Genomic DNA, 21753 nt, shown 5'->3' on the forward strand with positions numbered 1-21753 from the left:
TAAGTCTAGTTGTCCAAATGTTGAGTTGTATCAAATGATACTTCTTGGAAAAACAAATTATTTTTCCTAAGTACTGTTTAGATAGCAGATTTTTTTAAGAAAGAAATTCCTATTGTGTTTAGCCACTAAGTATGAGTGATTTTTTTTATATAGTAATAGATAACCAGAATTATGTTTATAGTGTAAAAACCAATAAATGTTAAAAGTTATCCTTAATAAAGAATCGAGTTTCTAGTCTAATTGTTATTTGACTTCAAACACTTATTCTAAACCCTTTTGGGCTAGTACCAATTTAGAGACTGTATTTTTACCATATTTATTGAGTTCCAATAGGCTCTATTTTTATATAATGTCTTCAAGTATATTGTTCCAGATGATAGCCTTTCATTAGCAAAAAGAATGAGAAAAGTCATATCAATAGGCTAATGTTAATATAAAGCCCATAGCATTCCATAATGACGATGAAAAACTCTAGTAATAAAGTGGGAAGAGAGAAGAAAGTAAACACCCACTACTAAATATCTTAAAAGGAGCTGGGATTCATGAAATTTTTTCCCTTCATTATTAAACACATTTTCCTGCAAATGAAGCCTAATGTCTTCTGCTGAAAAATCACTGAATATTGGTAAAATAAGTTCACAGTTTTCAAAGTAAAACACCTTTGTAACAGGAGCGAACTCTGAATAAACAATTTTCTAAAAAGTACTTGGTATTTCAACTCATTTCAATCTCTCATTTTTAATTGAAAAGAAATGAAGAAACCCATCAAAATTTGTGGCTTTGCTTAGTTTACTTTGGTTGTGTCAATGTTCAAAAAAAAAATGTTTCAACTCCCAGACTTTTTGTTAGTATTTATTTTTAAGATTCCTTCAAACCCAACAGTCTATAATTTTCAGTCCGATTACCTGTATTGCATTTTCTTTCTGCCTTCTTCGTCCAATTAATTTAAGAGAAAATTGTTGCTATTTGCTTTCTCAACAAAATAATTTGATAAGTTCTGAAGTTTCAGATGTATTGTGCTAGTGCAGCAATTACTTGGGGCAAATTTTAGCAATCAGCCTCACCCCCTCTGTGATAAGGCTTTCAGTGCTTCCCCTGGCTTTTATAATTCTCTCATTTTAGTCTTTCTTTCCCATTCTGCAATTGTTTGCACATTCTATAGACCTGTGATGCTTAAATGCTCCTGGGAACCCACATTTCTGATTACTTTTCTGCTGCATTAAAAAGAGAGAGAGAAAGAGTTTGTGTGGTTTCTGGCTGAAAAGTGAATTGAGTTTTCATTCTGCTTGGTATGAAGCGTGGTCATTTCTTTTTAGTTGCCAGTGATATTTGCCTACCCCTTGCTAGACTATCTCTGTGGTTTCTCTTGTCTCTCTTAGCATTTCTTTCTACCTATTTTTTTTAATTATTGGTGATTAATTGAGGCTTACAGTATTTAAAATGTTTTCATTTTTAGGACTAGAACAGTGTTATACTTTATATTTGCAAAATATCCCTAGTTTGTTTGGTTTTGTTGTTGTTTTACAAAGCTGTTAAGTTTTTAAAGTGTGTTTTTTATCAGTTATTATTTTGAGTGAGTATTATATTTAATTTTTACCTATGAAAATCAATTGAAATGTAGCTTTTACAGCATGCATGGGGCCTGCCCAGGTCTAAGATTGATGGAGACCCAGCGATGAGAGAAGTGGACATAAGCATCATCTCTAAAATGCCAGTTGATAACTGCTCTCAAAAGACAAGAACATAGATGGGTTTTTTCAGTGGTGACTCACTGGGTACACAAAGCACTCTTAAGGCCCAACTAGGCTCATGCCCCGCAGTAGATGGCTAACACAGAGCAACTCAGTGGTATTTTTCAATGTTGTTTTGTTTTGTCTTTTGTTGTTGTTGTTGTTTTTTTTTTTTTTCCACAGTGCTGTGTCTAGGTTCTTTAACATTTTGTTTTTTAACTTACAGGTATTTTTTGATTGCATATCATGATTTCCAGTTTGGTGTTTTTACAGTATTTCTGTGTGTGAAAACATACGTGTGTGTGTTTATCTCAGGAAGGAGTGTGGGAGAAAAAAACATAATTAGCCTATATTATATAAAACCATTTTTCAATAAAACCTAATGAAGCTTATGGCTGATTGGGGAGGGAGAAATGTAGTTGTCCCTGAGTATCTGCTTAGTACACCAAGCACCTGTATATATTTTATCTTTTCTGGATCAGTAGTCCACCCTCAATCACTCTATGTAGTGACAATATCTTTTTCCATACTACAAGTATGTCCTATTGCATTACATTGCATGCCAAGTCTCCATTCTTTTTCCTTCTCATCTGGTGTGTGTACATTTGTTCAAGTATGTGGGCCATCTGTGAGTCAGGTTATACATGTAAACATTGACAGACACCGAATTATCGCCAATTTCTCAGAAGGACTCCACTTCTTTGATCTCAGTTTATATACCTTTGAATTTGAGATATACCCAGAATTTTACATTTTAGCAACATTGTTTGCTAATATATATCCAGCAAATAAAAAAATTATTGTTTTTTTATACACCACTAACTTGATACTGCAATGCAGTCACCAGGATAAAGCACTCTTATTTTCATTCGTAGCTTCATTCATTCAGCTAGACACATAAGTATAATGCTTGTTAAGGAATAAGAGAGATAAAATTAGCAAATGTTTTAACAGTAGTCATAGATACTGAGATCTGGGGCCAGCCCTCCCTCCCAACACATTTATAAATAGAACATAAAAATATACACAAAATTATGTAAGATTGTAGTGTACAGAACAATCACTGAAAGTAAACAAAAGCAAGCTTGATGTTCTTACTATTTGTCACTGGTCCTCAAACTCCCTAACGCTGTGACCCTTTAATACAATATCTCATGTTGTGGTGACCCTCAACCATAAAATTATTATCATTCATACTTCATAACTGTAATTTTGCTACTGCTATGAATCATAATGCAAACATTTTAGGTTACCAAAGGGGTCACAACCCACAAGTTGAAAACTGATGGGTTAGATGAAGACTTATCAAATAAAACTCCATTCTAAGAAATAAATGCTATGGGTAAACCAGTTGTGTAGGCAAAAGAACATAATTTTGATGCATAAGAGCCCTATATTGGAAGAGATGGGTTCAGGAGGTAAGTAAATTAAGGTCAGAAGAATGTCTGAAATGGAAGCCATGACAGCTGAAATTATTATAATAAAGAGAAATTCATGTGGTTACATTGAAAAGAGTGAAAGAATGAATAGAGAATAAACTTCAGACAATAACTGATAGTTTGATAAACTTGTGTTTGCTAAGGAAAAAGTTCTAGATTGCTCTCTGTTGCTGTGATAAATAATGCCACCATCCTTGAGGAAAGTCAGAGAAGGAGCTCAAGCAGGGCAGAAACTTGAACATAGCAGTAGATAGGGACTTGAAAAAGAAACCATTGAGGGGTACTCCTCACTAGCTTGCTTAGCTGGCTTTCTAAGAGCACCAGCCCACCTGAATAGGGGCATTGCTGCCCATGGTGGTCTAGATCTGCTCCCCCAATTATCTAACCAGACAGTTCTAACCACACATGCCCCCTGTCAAATCTGATGGATTTAATTCCCGGATGGAGGTTCTCTCTTCACAGGTGGTGACTCTAGTTTCTGTCAAGTGGACAGCAAATACTAGATAGCACAATTAGTTAAAAGGGTAACCTAAATTTAATCACAGTAGATCAAAGAAAAAATACATATTGAAAAACAAATAATGTAACAGTATATATATATATATATATATATATATATACACAAAATATCTATGTATATATATTTATATAATTTAATGAATGTTAATATTTGAAAATAAGAGAAGTTGATAGAAGGCATTTAAGAAAGCTATAAAGTGAACAGCCATGACAAAAGAAGAAGAGAAAAGTAATGCCATTAGAATATATCTTTGTTATTATACTTTTTCATTCTTTGAGATGTTAATGTATTGTGAACATTTGTTCCTCCCTTTAAAATTAAAACACATCCCACATCTACAATCCCTCCAACTTCTTTTCTTTGTCTAGTAAGGCACAAAGTCAAATCAGTCTTAAATCATATGTGTGGGTACCAGGACAGCAACCGGTAACCTATATGTTAACCTATATGAACGTTACCCCCAATGAAGTTTGATGCCCATTGCCTTAGCATCCATCAGTTATCAATAGCTGCTTTGTTAGTAGTGGAAAATTTGTGTACTCCCTCCCCTCCTTATACTGGAAAGCTGATTGGCCTGATCTTATGCAGGTGTTGTGCTAGCAACCACAGCTGCTGTGAGTGCATGGGAGACATATTCCTGCCACCTCTAGATGACACAGTTATGTAACCTCTCATGCCTTCAGACTCGCAAATAGAATTGAGGCTAAACAGGCCCCTAACGGTCAGGTAGAAATTGAAATCCATGAGAAGGTATGCCACACTCTTAGATAACAAAATGGGGCTTTTAATTCATTCAATCAGTTATCTGAGGAATGTGAGGTGATATATTTTAAGGATGCAGGAAAATGGGTGGAAGGAGTATAAACTTATAAGGCTGAATTTATTGATATGGCCCAATTAGGTAGTGGGTCTAGGTTTAATATTGAAGCTTACATAGTTTAAAGTGTTACAAAGAATGTATGTAATTGGTTGGCTGATGTATTTGCAAAGGGAAGGCCTGCTGAATGTGAGGAGATGTCTAATATTCTTTGAGTGTTGAAGAAGATTCAGAGAATATGTTCTCAGAAACACAGGCTATTTCTATGATGGGCCTGACCATGTGGTTTTTACACCTTGCAATGTTTTGTGAAGATATATAGAGAAATTTATATCTGTGAGCAGGAAATCCTATTGATGGCTCAGAGTGTAATGAGTTGTTACATGGGAGTTTTAAAGGCAAGAATGCTGACAGTTCCTGCCTTATGCTCCTGCTCTATCTTCCTTCCATGATAGATTGTGATCTCAGAATTCTGATATGAAATAAACCCTTTCCTTTCCTAAGTTGCCTTGGTCAGGATGTTTTTCTCATAGCAATAAAAAGCAATCTAGAACAGAAATTGGGTTTCTCAGTCTTGGGGGAAAGGACCTGTAATATAGATGCTCCATTATCGCTGATAGTAGTTAATGCTCCATTATCTACTACTCAGACTTTGTTTTTGTACATTAGCTAGAACGGCACTCTGTAGCAACTGCAGCTCCACTGATGAGGAGTAAGAGCTTCATTAATCTGTGGGCATAGAGATACTTATTTGGATTTGAAAGGCAGTGTGATACTATGCCCATTTAACAAAATATGGTGAGTTATCTTCTCAGGCTTATGAGCTCACCAGACATTGGATCTTGGCCAGATTTACAACTCTAGGTGTAAGTTTCCATTTGTGGAATACCTTAACTCAGAAAGTGGTTGATCATTCACATTATGTTAAGGCCACCATTGTATCAATGGGTGTCTCTTGTGTGGCTGGTCATTCTGGTAGATCACAGGGTCTATAGCTGCATAAGTCTGATAATGGCTTATTTCTTCTATCATCCCTATTTGCAGCTTCTGATACCATACAATGTAGGTAGCAGGGGAGAATCTTCCATGCTAGAAGCAGTTTGATTTCTCCACACCCAACCACATTAGAACTGAGGACCATGGGGGCTCACAGTGACTGAAGCACTAAACAAAGTGCATGCATTGACTGGACTTAGGGCCCTTACACATATGTAGATGATGCAGAGCTTTGTCTTCATGGGGTTTCCCTAGAAATTAGAGAGGGGGAATTTAAATAAGAAAGATATTTTAATAATTAATAAAAAAGGAAGAAGAAAAAATAAAAATAAATAAAAAAGGAAGGTTTCAGCAAACAGTAGCAATATTGGTACGTGTTATAGAATACTGTCATTAGAAATAAGGGAAAGACTTAGATTTATTGATCTTTTCCCTCCAATGTTCTTTTTCTTTTGTCTCCCTTCCTTTTAATATTCTTTTTTTATTTCTTGTTTAACATTATTAGGTGGCATACATATTTGACATCATTTTATTAAAATCAATACAAAATATTCAGCATCACAGAATCAAAGTCATGAGTGTGGGAAATACAAATAAACTGCATTTCATCTATTTTATTAGCAACACCTGACGAAGAAAATAAACCAGTGAAAATATCTTACTTGGAAAGGAACCAGCAGCCATTTTAAACTATGTTTGGGCTTCAAAAAAGTAGTAATCACATATGTTTCAAAAGAAATGTATGTTAATAGGCTGTGTGAATAAAGAAAAGGAAAAAAATTTAATTTTCTTAAAATTTCAAAATAGTATATACATATATACCATATTTATAGAAAACAATATAAAATATTCATTTTTCTCCAGACTGAAAGTTATTTTTCAGTAGCCATGAAACTGTTGGTATTTTTTGTTATATTACATTCAAGTTTTGCAATAAACAGATTATCTGACTTTGCCTTAATTTAAACATTCATTGGTTTGTATTGACATTATTTTTCTAAAACATTGAGAGATTTGGTTAAATGTTTCATGACTGAACTGATTTTGCTTGATAAGCTCTGTATGGCTTAGTGGAAAGCATGACTTTATTTTTATTTGTCAGCTTTGCTGTTAAGGTCCTTTTTTGTGAAGGGTAGGTTGTTTCATGATAAATTTCAATCTTTTATACTTAACATGACAGATGAAAGGAAAGAATAGTTTTCATAAATACTTTTTTATTAACAAATGATTGCAAAGTGCTTTTCAAGTACAAACTGGTACACTGCATGTTGTGAAATAATAATCAGGATAATTGAAGTGGAATACAATTACCAGGCGCACTGCAAAACAACGAGGTGTTAGATTTTAAGACACCAACCTCATTCTCCACATTTCCCTTTAAATAGCACTTGAGTATTTAATCAAGTATTTTCATTTTAAATAACACATTCCTACAGTTATCTATTTTATGTATACATGGTTACTCATTAAGTTAGACTTTGAACAACCTGTGCTTTCAGTTTAAAACCATATAGATTCTTAAGATTTATTCTTCAATAGTGAATGCATTTTTATTTTGCTGTAGAATCAGACCATGCCCATCAAATCTTTATTTTATGAGTATATGAATCGATTAAAAATTAGAGGAAATTTTGTATTGTATTATTTTTATTTTATGCCAAACATGTCAATTCAGGCTTTACTTCAATAAATCTAAAGCTATGGTCAAACATAAAAAATAATTTCTTTTGAGATAATTCATTAGTATCCAAAAAAAAAAGAAATAGAAAAATTTCAGGACTGCCCTGTGTGAAAATGTTGGCATAGAAAAGCAAATGTACTTAACTTGTTTCCTGTTTTCTTCTTCTTCTGATGTTCATCCTCTTTGCCTTTCGGGATGGGAATTGAGTATTTTAGTCAGGGTCCTTCCTCTTGATTAGTTTCTTTAGATGTACAGATTTAGTAGGTTCATTCTATATTGTATGTCTATATGCGTGAATATATATCATGTGTGTCTTTCTCTCTCTGGGACAGCTCACTCAGGATGATCCTTTCCAGTTGCCACCATTTACCTGAAAATTCCATGATTTTCTTATTTTTCATTGCTGAGTAATATTCCATTGTGTGGAACCTGCCACAGAGTGCCTCTGAAAGGCTCTGCCCTGCAGACTATCAAAGCAGATGTGAGATTTATGGCCAACTCTTGGGCAGAGTGCACGGAATCTTATGAAAGAAGTGGGAAATAGTAAGATCTGGAAAGGACAGGAACTCCACAAGGAGAGCAACAGAACCAGAAAATTTGAACATAGGGGTCTTTCCAGAGACTCATACTCCGACCAAGTACCATGCATGGGGATAACCTAGAACCCCTGCACAGATGTAGCCGTGGTAGTTCAGTGTCCAAGTGGGTTCCATAGTAATGGGAAGAGGGACTGCCTCCGACATGAACTGATTAGCCTGCTCTTTGATCACCTTCCCCTGAGGGGAGAGCAGCCTTGCCAGGCCACAGGAGATGACAATGCAGCCACTCCTGATGAGATCTGATAGACTAAGATCAGAAGGAAGGAGAGGGGACCTCCCCTATCAGTGGACTTGGGGAGGGGCATGCGTTAAGAAGGGGGAGGGAAGGTGGGATCGGGAGGTGAGGGATGGGATCGGGAGGGGTTTATAGGGGGATACAAAGTAAATAAAGTGTAATTAATAAAAGTTAAAATTAAAAAAAAGAAAAGCAAATGTACAATCATACTTGAAAAAAGCTGACTCATTTTTAAAATTAAATTTTCCTGAATGAATTATAGCATATTTTCTTTGTTCAATAATATTCTCATTTTCCCAGGGAAGTATTTAATATAGTTTGAAATGAAGAAAAATATAAGCCCTGTATTGAACATGTTATAAAAAAAATCACCAAATAGAAAACAGTTCTAATTTCTAAGTTTATTAAATAAAATAATATTGCCAGATGTGATACTATTCCTACTTTGTAAATGTAACAGAATAATTTAATCAGAAAAAAACTTTGTATTAATACTTCAGATAAAGCAATATTTTTCTGTATTTATTTCTCAAATTATTTTAAATATATATTTTACAACATTTCTTCCTTCTGTTCCCTCCTTCATACACTCCTCCTCATACACTCACCTGCTCTTTATCAAGTAATAGTCTCTTTTTCACTAATTGTTGTTCCATGCATCTACACATATATACCTGTCTTTGAATATATATTTATATATGTATATAAGTATATATACATATGTACATGTATATATATATATGTGAGTGTGTGTTTATATTCCTTTACATAACCTATTCAGCTGCTTGTTCATATGTTTTTAGAGATCCCCATTTAATACTAGACAACCATTTGGTGTTCTCTTTCTTGGAGACAACCATCTCTTCTGCGTACAGCTTTACAAAGGTGGCTGTAGTTCTATGTGTAGGGTTATAGACTCATGGGCTTTTCTGAAGAGTCACTGTTGGGAATCCTTGGTATTATGTTGTTTTCAAATTTGCCAGATTTTATATTTTTCTCTACATCATGAATTGTGGGCAATTAAGTGAATCCCGAGTTTAACTGTGTCTTATTATAATGTTAGCTCTGTTTCTTACTATCCCTATGGAAGCATATAGAATGTCACACCATTACATAAATTTCTCATCCTACAGAGTACCAGGTGAAAAATAAATAAATAAAAAGAGTACTGCATTCAGATGAAGTAATGAAGTAAATGGATTTAGATTAAATAATAAACAACCTCAACAAAAATTTGCCAATTTTTTTTTCGTGAAATTTGGAATACTTATTCATCTAATGCTGTTTTTCGAGAAGGTGAATTGTAAATAGAAGAGTTGATCCAACAGGATTTTTTATGGAGTATATTATTTTAACATTCCCTTATCTCCAAATTTAGTCAACAATCATACATTTAGCTTACTGAGAAATCAAAGTTTGATGTGCTTTGATGACTCCTAATTACCTTGGGAATACTATGTGCACACTATGATGTTGAAAATAACATCAGCCTTCCTGTACAGTTGGCATTTTAAAACGGGAGTTGGATTGTAAGTGTTCTCTGTCCTCTGGTGCTCCATTTCAATATTCAACATGTCTTTTTTCATGCTTGCATCTATGGATTTCTGCTCATCTTTTTGACACACATTATAATTTTTTGCATGAAATGTTTAATGTTCCTTATGCTTTGAGAGTATCTTTACCATTTTTTTTTCTGTATTTGATTAATATGTATGCTTAACTCAAACCAGGTATTCGGAGAGAGAGACAATTTACGATTACTGAAAGTGTTACCTGAGCTGGAAGAGCGTATGGTGGCTCACTTTCTACAGGATACTTCTTTTGTACTTTCAAAATATGGCAAATTAAAAGCAGTACACTATCTTAACTAATTTTTAAAAACGTGTCTATATATACATACATTTTATGCATATATAAGCTTTATTTGTATGGATTAGAAAATCAAAGCCAAATTATAATTTTATTAGTATGCTTTCTTTATACTACATGATATTTTCATATTTAATGATGACATTTATAGGATTAATGTTGTGTGATAGAAAACTATTGTTTTAAACTTTGATCACCTCCCCTTGGGCCTGCCAGGCCACAGAGAAAGAAGATACAGCCAGTCCTGATGAAACCTGATAAACTAGAGTCAAATGGAGAGGAGGTCCTCCCCTACTAGGGGTCTAGGGAAAGGTCATAGGGGAGAAGAAGGAAGGTGGGTGGGACCAGGAGGACATACCAGAGGGGGCAATAGTGGAAATAAAAAGTGAATCAATTGTAATGAATAAGATAGAGAAGATATAAAACATTAATTCTAATGATTAAAGTTAAATTTAGGAATATGAATGTAACCATAGTCATAATTTCTAAATGTTCCTTCATTTCTATCTTAAAAGTCTAGAAGACCAGCTTTATTCAGACAGGATACAATGGATTATTTCAGTCTTCATTTATCTGTTGAGGCTTGCTTTGTGACCAACTATATGGTCTATTTAGGAGAAGGTTCCATGAGGTGCTGAGAAGAAGGTAAATTCTTTTGTGTTTGGGTGTAAAGTTCTGTAAATGTCTGTGAGGTCCATTTGATTCATGACCTCTGTCAGAGATATTGTTTCTTTGTTTAATTTCTGTTTTGTTGACCTGTCCTTTGTTGAGAGTGGGGTGCTGTTTGCCTGCATCTTCCCGTATTTCTTCACGGATGGCCCTAATCTGCTTGTCTTTATCTTCCTCCATTTCTTTACGGATAGCCATGATCTGTTTGGTTTTATCTTCCTCTAATTCTTTACGTATTTTATTTGTCTCCTCTATTATCCTCTTCATCAACATAGATGTAAGGTCATCTTCTTGATTTTCTATTATGCTGCATTGTTCAGGGCTGTTCGCCTCTGGATGGCTGGGTTCTGGAGATGCCATATTGTTCTGTCTTTTGTTGGTTGAGCCTTTACGCTGACCTCTACCCATTGGGCTGATTTAGGTGTTGGCTGTTAGTTTCTGTGCTTCCTGGAGTCCTGAGGTAGGGAGTATCCCCTTGGCCGGAAGATGATTTTTCCTGAAGGAGTCCTTCTCTGCTTTTTGGTTATGGTCACTGTATGGCCAGTGTTTCTCAGGAGTTGCCACTGCTCACCTCAGGTTTATAGCCCTGAGTAGTAGCTGTGGTCTATGTTAGGCAGGGGGGGATCTCCTCTTACCCATAGAATTTCTCAAGACAGCTGCCCCACTGCTGGGTTTCTTGTTATAAATTTAGTGTGCTGCTGCTCAATAAATTTCCATGTACAGTCCTCTTAAAGAAACTGCTGATCTTCTGGAGGTATCTCCATCCCTGATCTCAAGCTGTACTATAGAGCAACAGTTATAAAAACTGCATGGTACTGGCATAGAAACAGAATGGTGGATCAATGGAATCGAACAGAAGACCCAGAAATAAACTCACACACTTACGGACACCTGATTTTTGACAAAGATGCCAAAACCATACAGTGGAAAATATATAGCATCTTCAACAAATGGTGCTGGTCCAACTGGATGTCTACATGTAGAAAAATGAAAATAGATCCATACTTATCACCCTGCACAAAACTGAAGTCCAAGTGGATCAAAGACCTCAACATAAAACCAGACACATTAAATCGGCTAGAAAAAAAAAAAGTGGGGAATACCCTAGAACTCATTGGTACAGGAGACAACTTCCTGAACAGAACACCAACAGCACAGGCTCTAAAAGCAACAATCAATAAATGGGACCTCATGAAATTGAAAAGCTTCTGTAAAGCAAAGGACACCGTCATCAAAACAAAGCGACTACCTACAGATTGGGAAAGAATCATCACCAACCCTTTATCTGACAGAGGACTCATATCCAATATATATATAAAGAACTAAACAAGCTGAAAAGCAATAAACCAAGTAATCCACTTAAAAAATGGGGAACAGAGCTAAAGAGAGAATTCTCTGTAGAGGAATATCGAATGGCAGAGAAGCACTTAAAGAAATGCTCAACCTCATTAGCCATTAGGGAAATGCAAATCAAAACAACCTGAGATTTCACCTTACACCCATCAAAATGGCCAAGATGAAAAACTCAAGGGACAACACATGCTGGAGAGGTTGTGGAGAAAGGGGAACCCTTCTCCACTGCTGGTGGGAATGTAAACTGGTACAACCACTCTGGAAATCAATCTGGTGCTTTCTCAGACAACTAGGAATAGCGCTTCCTCAAGATCCAGCCATACCACTCTTAGGCATATACCCAAAAGAGGCACAAGTACACAAAAAGGACATTTGCTCAACTATGTTTGTAGCAGCTTTATTTGTAATAGCCAGAAGCTGGAAACAACCCAGATGCCTCTCAACTGAAGAATGGATGCAGAAACTGTGGTACATCTATACAATGGAGTATTACTCAGCAATGAAAAATAAGGAAATCATGAAATTTGCAGGTAAATGGTGGGACCTGGAAAGGATCATCCTGAGTGAGTTGTCCCAGAAGCAAAAAGACACGCATGGTATATACTCACTCATATAAACATACAATATAGAATAAACCCACTAAAATCTGTACATCTAAACAAACTAAGCAAAAGAGAGGACCCTAACAAAAATATTCAATCCCCATCCTGAAAGGCAAAGAGGATGGACATCAGAAGAAAAAGAAAATAGGAACCAACCTCGGAACCTGCTACAAAGGGCCTCTGAAATCAAGAAGAAAACAGGAAACAACCTTTGAACCTGCCACAGAGGGCCTCTGAAAGCTTCTGCAGTATAGACCTTCAAAGCAGATGCTGAGCCTGATGGCCAACTGATGGGCAGAGTGAATGGAATTCTATGTAAGAAGTGGGAAATAGTAAGAGCTGGAGGGGACGGAAACTCCACAAGGAGAGCAACAGAACAAGATAATTTGAACACAGGAACTTCCCAGAGACCCATACTCCAACCAAGGACTATTCGTGGAGATGACCTGGAACCCCTGCACAGGTGTAGCCCATGGCAGTTCAGTGTCCAAGTGGGTTACATAGTAATGGGAAGAGGGACTGCCTCTGACATAATCTGATTGGCCTGCTCGTTGATCACCTCCCCCTGAGGGGGAAGCAGCCTTATCAGGCCACAGTAGAGGACAATGCAGCCAGTTTTGATGAGAACTGATAGACTAAGATCAGAAAGAAGAGGAGAACCTCCCCTATCAGTGGACTTGGGGAGTGGCATGCATGCAGAAAGGGGAGGGAGGGTGGGATTGGCAGGGGAGGAGGGAGGGGCTTAAGGGGGGATACAAAATGAATAAAGTGTAATTAATAAAAAAATTAAAAAAATATGCAAAAAAAAAGTCTAGAAGAGAGGATCTGCCAAGCTCCAAGAAGCCTGTTTTACTGTCTCTCCCATCCTGCCTGTTTTGTTTACTTAAAATTTATGTATAGCATAAAGGTGTGATTATTAAGCAATTTACCTGATCAGAAGAAAAATAATTTCGCTATATAAAATGTATATACTACATTAATTAAAACTGAAGTCTTGATATAGAAATGAGATAGTGTAAGAAATTGATGTAAACATGTACACTCTGAGTATAGGTATATTATAATAATATACCTAATGTAATATAATAGCATAACATTATATAATAATATCATATTAAAATATGTTACATTATATTCTATATATTATATAGAATAATATTCCTTATATTTTATATATAAAAATATACCTTAATAATTTGAAGCTGCTCATTAGTAGGTCTGTCTTAGGTAGAATTTTATTGCTGTGAAGAGACACCATGACTACAGTAACTGCTATAAAGTCACACATTTAATTCAGCCTGGTTTACAGCTTCAGAGGTTTAGTCCATTGTCAGCATGTTGGGAAGCATGGCAGCATGAAAGCAGACATGGTGCTGGAGGAACTAAGAGTTCTACATCTTGACGCACAGGCAGAAGAAGGGAACTGTCCTCTCCGAAGGCACCCAGGAGGAGACTATCATTTACACTGGGCAGAGCTTAATCCTAGGAGACCTGATAGTTCGCCTACACACAGACACTCTCTGTCCAACAAGACCACACCTCCTTCAGTAAGGACACACCTCCAAATAGTATCACTCACCACAGCTAAGCATTCAAACACATGAATCCATGGTGGCCAGACCTATTCAAACTACTGCACTGTACTCCCACAGGCTCGTAGTCATAATGTAATGCAGAAGGCATTTAGTCCAACTTCAAAAGTCCCTATAGTCTCTCCCAGTTTCAACAACATTTAAGTTAATTTAAATTAAGTTGTTGAGTTCAAAGACTCTTCTGAGATTCTTGCAACCTCTTAACTGTAATCACCTATAAAATCAACATCAAGCACATCATACACTTCCAATATCATAGGATACATATTAACATTCCAAAATGCCATAGTGTGGAAATACTGGACCAAAGTTAGAACAAAAAATAGCTGGACAAACTCCAAGTGCTGCATCTCCATGTTCTGATATCCAACTCCTTTCAGCGCTGTTGACTGCAACATATCTCTTTCTGTTGGGTTGATTACACTCGCTGTTAGTAGCTTTCCTCATCAGATATTCCTCAGCTCTGAGTTCTGCTTGTGGTCTTCAACACAACTTGAACCTCACTGCCTTTTGGTCCAATGACCTGGGTCTACATGCTCTTCTGCGATCCTCCAAATGGCTTGGGTTATTCATCCAGCTGTGCCTTTTGTAGCACTCTAGGCTCTGGCTGACTCCACTCCACTGCTGTTGCTGTTCTTGGTGGCCATCCCAGGGTACTGGCATCTCCAGCATGCTGGGGTCCTCCGCTGCATGACCACTTCAGCCCTGGGCCTTCCACTACCACTGAGGCTGTACCTTCACCAATGACTTTTCCTGGCCTCTCACAGTATAAAGACTCAACTGCTCTCCATATCACCTTTATGCCTTCAAAACCAGTACCACATGCTGATTTTTACATATTACTAAGTTAGCTGCCAGAACAAGATATATCTTTGGAACACAGCTTCTTTGTGCTCTTGCAAAACCCTTCCCAGAAGATTTTGCCTCAGTGATGCTCATCTCTTTTTAGCAGTGCTATGTTCTTAGCTCCAGATAATCAGCATCTGTTTGTTTCCCCAGTAACCCCTTCTATTGTTGATTATAAAACCAGAGTCAAATGGCTGAAGCTGCTAAGTTCTGTGGCTTGCTAGGGCTGCAACATGCCCTGATTTTTTTTAGTATATCTTCACGAGCTTTCTGTTTTCAACAGTTTCCTTCACTGCCAAAACTTCTAACTTAATATGACTGACCATGAACTCAGAGATCTTCATACCTTTGTCTTGAATGCTGGGATTGAAGGCATGTACCACCATGCGTAGACCTAAGCTTTTTAAAAATTACTTTTCACGAGATAAGATACGACTTATAGTTCATTCCAGTTATAGTCACACTGAAAATCAAGAATAGCCATGACAATTCATCCCTTATGAATAAGACACGTAATCATATCTTGTTATGTTCAAATGAAACAATAACGAGGTCATAATAATGTCTAACATGATATAACCATTCTGTGCTCAACTGCAAACACATAAACAATAAGCTTAACTATCTGGGATCTTGCTTCAAGGTCATCAAGTCCTTAATTCCACTTATTATCTTTGAACACAGGATTTATCTCCATCCCAATTCCCAATGCCTCTTTAATCTTTGAACTACGTATTTTATATTTACCCTTTTTAAGCTTGCTACACTTGATCAAAATGTTCTTCCTAAGAGTGAAGTACAGGTCAATCTATTCTAGACTATTATTATTATTATTACTGTTGTTAATTCATTCACTTTATATTTCATTTGTAGCCCCTTCCATCATCTCCTCTCTCCCTCTTCCTCCCCTATTCCTCTTCCCTATTTCATTGACAGGAGAAGTCTTCCTCACCTACTGTCTGATCCTAGCCTATCAGGTCACATCAGGACTGACTAAATTCTCTCAGAGACTGTCTCTTCTCCTCTTACTAGTGAACCAACATGGAGACTGAGGTGTCTGTGGTCTACATCTGAGCAGGAAGTCTACGTCCTCTCTATATAAACTCTTTGGTTTATACATGAGTCTCTGCAGTTTCCATGGACCTTGATTTTTTTATTTTTGGCTTTGTTGGTCTCCTTGTGTGGCTTCTTGGCCCTCTGAATCTTTTTACATCCCTCTTCTATAAGACTCCCTGCACTCTGTCCAAAAGTTGGCTGTGAGCTGAAAGATACTCACAATACAAGGACATTCAGTCAATTACATTCATAGCAGCTTTATCCCTAATAGACAGAATCTGGAAACAACCTAGATGTCCCTCAACTAAAGGATACAGAAATTGTGGTACATTTACATATTGGAATAATACTCAGCAATTAAAAACAAGGAAATCATGAAATTTGCAAGCAAATGGATAGAACTAGAAAAGATCATCCCGAGTGAGGTATCCCAGAAGCAGAGACATGCATGGTATATACTGTCTTATAAGTGGGCATTAGCTGTATAATATAGGATAACCATACTGAAATCTACAGACCTAAAAAATGCTAAATGACAACGAGGACCCTAGGGGAAATGCTTAATTCTGATTCAAAAGGGAAAAGAGGATAGACACTGGTGGTGGAAGAGAACACAAGACCGGAGCAAATCACAGATATCCTCTAAAAGTTTCCAAACAGCAGGGAAGGAAGCAGAGGCAGAGACTCACAGCCAAATGATGCTAGACTTTTTTTTTTTAATTCTTTATTAATTACACTTTATTCACTTTGTATTCCCCCTGTGGTTCTCTCCCTCCTCCATCCCAATCCCTCCCTTCCTCCCCCTCTGCATGCATGCCCCTCCCCAAGTCCACTGATAGGGGAGGTTTTCTTTTCCTTCCTTCTGACCTTAGTCAATTAGGTCTCATCAGGATTGGCTGCATTGCCTTCTTCTGTGGCCTGGTAATGTTGATTCCCCCTCAGGGGGAGGTAATTAAAGAGCAAGCCAATCAGTTCATGTCAGAGACAATCCCTGTTCCTATTACGAAGGAACCCACTTGGATACTGAACTGCCATGTGCTACATCTGTGCAGGGGTCTTAGGTTATCTCCATGCATAGTCCTTGGTTGGAGTATCAGTCTCAGAAAAGACCCCTGTGCTCAGATTTTTTTGGTTCTGTTGCTCTCCTTGCTAAAATGTTCAATTCCTCTCCAGAAAGGCAAAGAAGATGGACATCAGAAGAAGGAGAAAAGAGGAAACAAGTCAGGAGCCTACATAGAGGACCTCTGAAAGGCTCTGCCCTGCAGACTATCAAATCAGATGCTGAGACTTATGGGCAACCTTTGGGCAGAGTGCAGGGAATCTTAAGAAAGAAGTGGGAAACAGTAAGATCTGGAGAGGACAGGAACTCCACAAGGAGAGCAACAAAATAAAATATGCTAGACTTTTTGAGACTTCCTTTGTCAATGCAATTAAACTGAATCTCTTCACCTTAGCTTCAGGCAGACTCTTCAGACAATGGCAGAAAGCAGCCACATTCTTCACCAAAATATCACAAAACAATCTTTTGGCAACATATTAAAATTTGTCTCCTCTGAAACCTCTTGAGTCAGGCCCCACATTTCTTTTTTTTTTCTTTTTTTTATTATTATTTTTTTCTTTTTAGTTACATTTTGTTAACTCTGTGTCCCAGCTGTATCCCGCTCCCTCATTCCCTCCCCAACCCCACACTCCCTCCCTGGTCTCCTCCCTGCCCCTTTCCAAGTCCACTGATACGGGAGGACCTCCTCCCCTTTCATCTGACCCTGTTTTATCAGGTATCTTCAGGGCTGGCTGCAAAGTCCTCCTCTGTGGCCTAACAGACTGCTCCTCCCCGGGGGGGGGGGGGTGTCAAACAGCCTGCCCTTGAGATCCTGTTAGAAATAGTCCGTGTTTCCTTACTTACCCACATTTCAAATCACCCTCATTACAACTGCCTTTCATGCTTCTACTAGAGTGGCTCATTAAGTCCCACTTGAAGCATTCTATTGCTATCCTGATTCAAAATTCTCAAATCCATACTTCTATGAATAAAAGCATAGTCAGGCTCAGCAGAGCTATGCCTCATTCCCTGGTACCAGCTTCTGTGTTAGTTAGAGTTTTATTGCTTTGAAGATACACCAAGACCAAGGCAACTCCATCTCACATAAAATCTGGCACATTTATTTTGAGTGATCTGGACAGGGCTCTTTGTCTACTTTTTATCTTCCATACACCTTCTTGACTATTTCATTATTTTTGTATTTCAAATTTGCATGTTTACCATTCCCACTCAGATATGCCAGGACATTGTCTTTCTCATAAAAATAATATCAAACGTGTAAATCAGAATTCTAATTGTTCCCCATGCCCACTGATTGAAATTTGCTTAGTCACATTATAAAAGGTTTGCAAAGCAGATGCTGAGACACACAACCAAAATTTGGGCAGAGTGCAGGGAATCTTATGAAAGAAGTTGGATATAGTAAGATCTGGAGAGGAAAAGAGCTCCACAGGAGAACAACTAAACCAACAAATCTGGGCACAGGGGTCTTTTCTGATACTGATGCTCCAACCAAGAAGCATTCATGGATGTAACCTAGAACCCCTACTCAGATGTAGCCCATAGCAGTTCAGCATCCAAGTAGGTTCCCTTGTAAGGGGAACAGGGAGTCTCTCTGACATAAACTCAGTGGCTCCTTCTTTGATCACCTCTCCCTGAGGGGGGAGCAGCCTTGCCCAGCCACAGAGGAAGACACTGCAACCAGTCCTGAGGTGACCTGATAGGCTATGGTCAAACAGAAGGGGAGGAGGTCCTCTCTTATCAGTGGACTATGGGAGTTGCATAGGAGGAGAAGAGGAAGGAAGGGTGGTATTTGGAGGAGATGATGGAGGGGGCCACAGATGGGATACAAATTGACACAATTGTAATAAATGATAATAATAATAAAAAAAGAAATAAAATGTTTTGCTTGATCTGGGTGGTGGTGGCAGCACAGGCCTTTCATCCCTGCATTTGGGAGGTAGAGGCAGGCAGATCTCTATGAGTTACAGTCCAGCCTGGTCTACAAAGCAAGTCCAGGACACCCAGGGCAACACAGATTAAGCCTGTCTCAAAAAAAAATGTTTTATTTGAAACAGAATTACATAAATTTCCTTCCCCTTTCTCCTTCCAGTCACTAGTTACTATCTCATACCCCAACTTCAAATTCATAGTCTCCTTTTTATTTTGACTGTTGAATATGTATGTGTGAGGAAATATATTAAAGCAATATGTTGATTCTACTTTTGTTGCTTATGTGAATATGATTTTAAGGCTGACCACTCTGCACTGGACAACCAATAGTAGGACTCATTCCTGGGAGAAGATAATTTTCCTACTTCTTCCAGTCATTAGTTGCTTTTAGCTCTTTATGTAAGGCTGAGAGCCCATATGATTTTCTCCCTTCTAACTTAACCCTTTGTTATTCAAGTCTTGTTTGTTCACAGCAGATCCTAGTATTCTCGGCATTGCAATCCTTTCCTGTTCTGTGCTGTTCCTTGAGTTTGTAGATGCTGCAGATGCTATGAGATGTATCAATTAACTTCTTTCTTAAATATCAGATGAACCTAGTCCTGCATTACTTGATGCTGGAAATCTAACACTACCTCTTTCATGTTCTCTTCCTTTACTACTTTTTCTGTCTTGTGCTTGTCTGTCTTCACCATCTGATTCTTACCAAGTGTTTCACCTTTTCATACTAGAAAAATCTCTTCAACATTGGTATAATTGGTGTCTCTTTCTTCAGCCACTCCCCACAGCATAAAATCTCAAACTTCCGTCTCATCATTGTCTTATATATTTTTCCTGATAAATCAAAAATTTAATGTAGGAAAACTCACAACTGTATTTTCTATTGTTATTCCTCTCTTAATCAGTCACACTTTTTCTGGACAGATGATTCAGCCTTTAATAGTTCTCATATAATTGCCAACACAAGAAAAGTGTCCACCTTCTCATGCCAAATGCGCCAAAGCCATAAGATTCACTCTATGCACACTCAATTGTCAGATAGCTCAGGCACAGATCTTATCATACAACAATGGCTATTTAGCTGCCATTCTCAGACCCATCATAATTTTGGAGAAACACAAAGAAGCTTGTCTTTACCGGATACAGTGATAACAGAGCAAAGAAAGGATTCCATGAAACAATGAGATTTGTGTAGTTACTTAAAAAACAGGTACAGGGTAATTTCTATGGATGTGGAAAACCAAAGGCGATCATCACTCAACAAAAATTTGAGTGATAACTAGGAAAGATACTTAACTAGAGAGTCCGCATTTCCTTAAGTCTCCATTTTCAACAACAACAACCAAAAAACCATCTGGGAACGTGACAGGTATAAATGTTGACTGGAATTTCAGATGAGTGTCTGAAGATCGTCGCACTTTATTCTACCACAGAATGTTTTATTAACAGTCTCACAAATATAGCTATGTCATTATTTCCTTACTACAAGTATTGAACAGGTTTCTGAAGGAAGGTCATCATAGCAACTATACCTGATAGTACTTTATGTTTAATTAACAAATGCTAGCAATATCTCTATTACAATATTTTATTACAACAAGTATTTTATCTTAGCACCTCATATGAGAAACATGTAAAACATTATAAACAATGAATAAGCCAAAAGTAATTATCAAAAAAATAATCTCCATCTTCTAATCAAAACTAACATCTTGCTTATGACTTTTTCACAGAAATGCATCTCAAGATGATCATGTATGTTTATATGTTGTAATATGAAATTGTTTGAATTGTTTGAAACTAATCTACAACAGTTAAAGAAGCATCACCTGTTTCTATCCCCATAGCTAGTTATATTTATTTTAGTTTAACATATCCTAGATTTCTGAATTCTAGTTTTATTGTTTCATCTATATATAAACAGTAGCAATAATAAATTGCCAGAGAACATTTCTAGCATAGTTTAAAAAAATATTAATTACAATTTATTCACTTTTTATTTCAGCTGTCATAGCATAGTTTTAAAGATGTAACTTTGGAATTTATTTTGTATTATCTTTCTGTACATGTTTTATAGTGATGAAAGTTGAACACTTCTCAATGGCAAAAAATTAATTATAGTGATAAGAACTGATATTATCCCAAAAGTTTATGCACATGTTACAAATGGAATAATTAAATAGACTATTTTAGGAATTTAATTCTAGTCACAATTTTTGCATGATGAATGGGAGTCTGCAGGAGAATTTTGTTCAGTTGCCTAAAATCTTACTTTATTTGAGAATCTTGAGGCGAACTAAAAATTTCACTGTCTTTCCATAACTTGTTTTTTGCTTTTGTTTTGTTTTGTTTTTTTTCTGCAGAAGTGTTTGACAATCTTTACCATGATTTTCATTTCTGAATATTTTTTTTTTTTGGAGTTGAATCTGTGTTCTACATTAAAGACTTGTTGTTTTTGTTCTATTGATGATAAAGATTCTTCTTACCTGGCTGTGTATCTATGATATTAATGATTTATTTACCTGTTTCTACTGAATTGTCTACATTATTTCTATTCCATTTTCTCTTCTTTCAACTCATTTCCTTGAAAGTGTCACCTTGGCAGTTTATCACTGAAGAATTTCTTAAAAAAATACACTAAAAAATTCATCACCTTTACTGACCCGCTTTCTATACCTGTATACTTGTTAAGTAAAATATCAGTATATTATCAGTAATATATCAGCATATTTGAAAACATTGAATGTCTCACTATAATCC

This window comes from Psammomys obesus, unplaced genomic scaffold (genome assembly GCF_907164565.1).
Source record: "Psammomys obesus unplaced genomic scaffold, mPsaObe1.curated_primary_1811, whole genome shotgun sequence".
Classification (NCBI taxonomy): domain Eukaryota; kingdom Metazoa; phylum Chordata; class Mammalia; order Rodentia; family Muridae; genus Psammomys; species Psammomys obesus.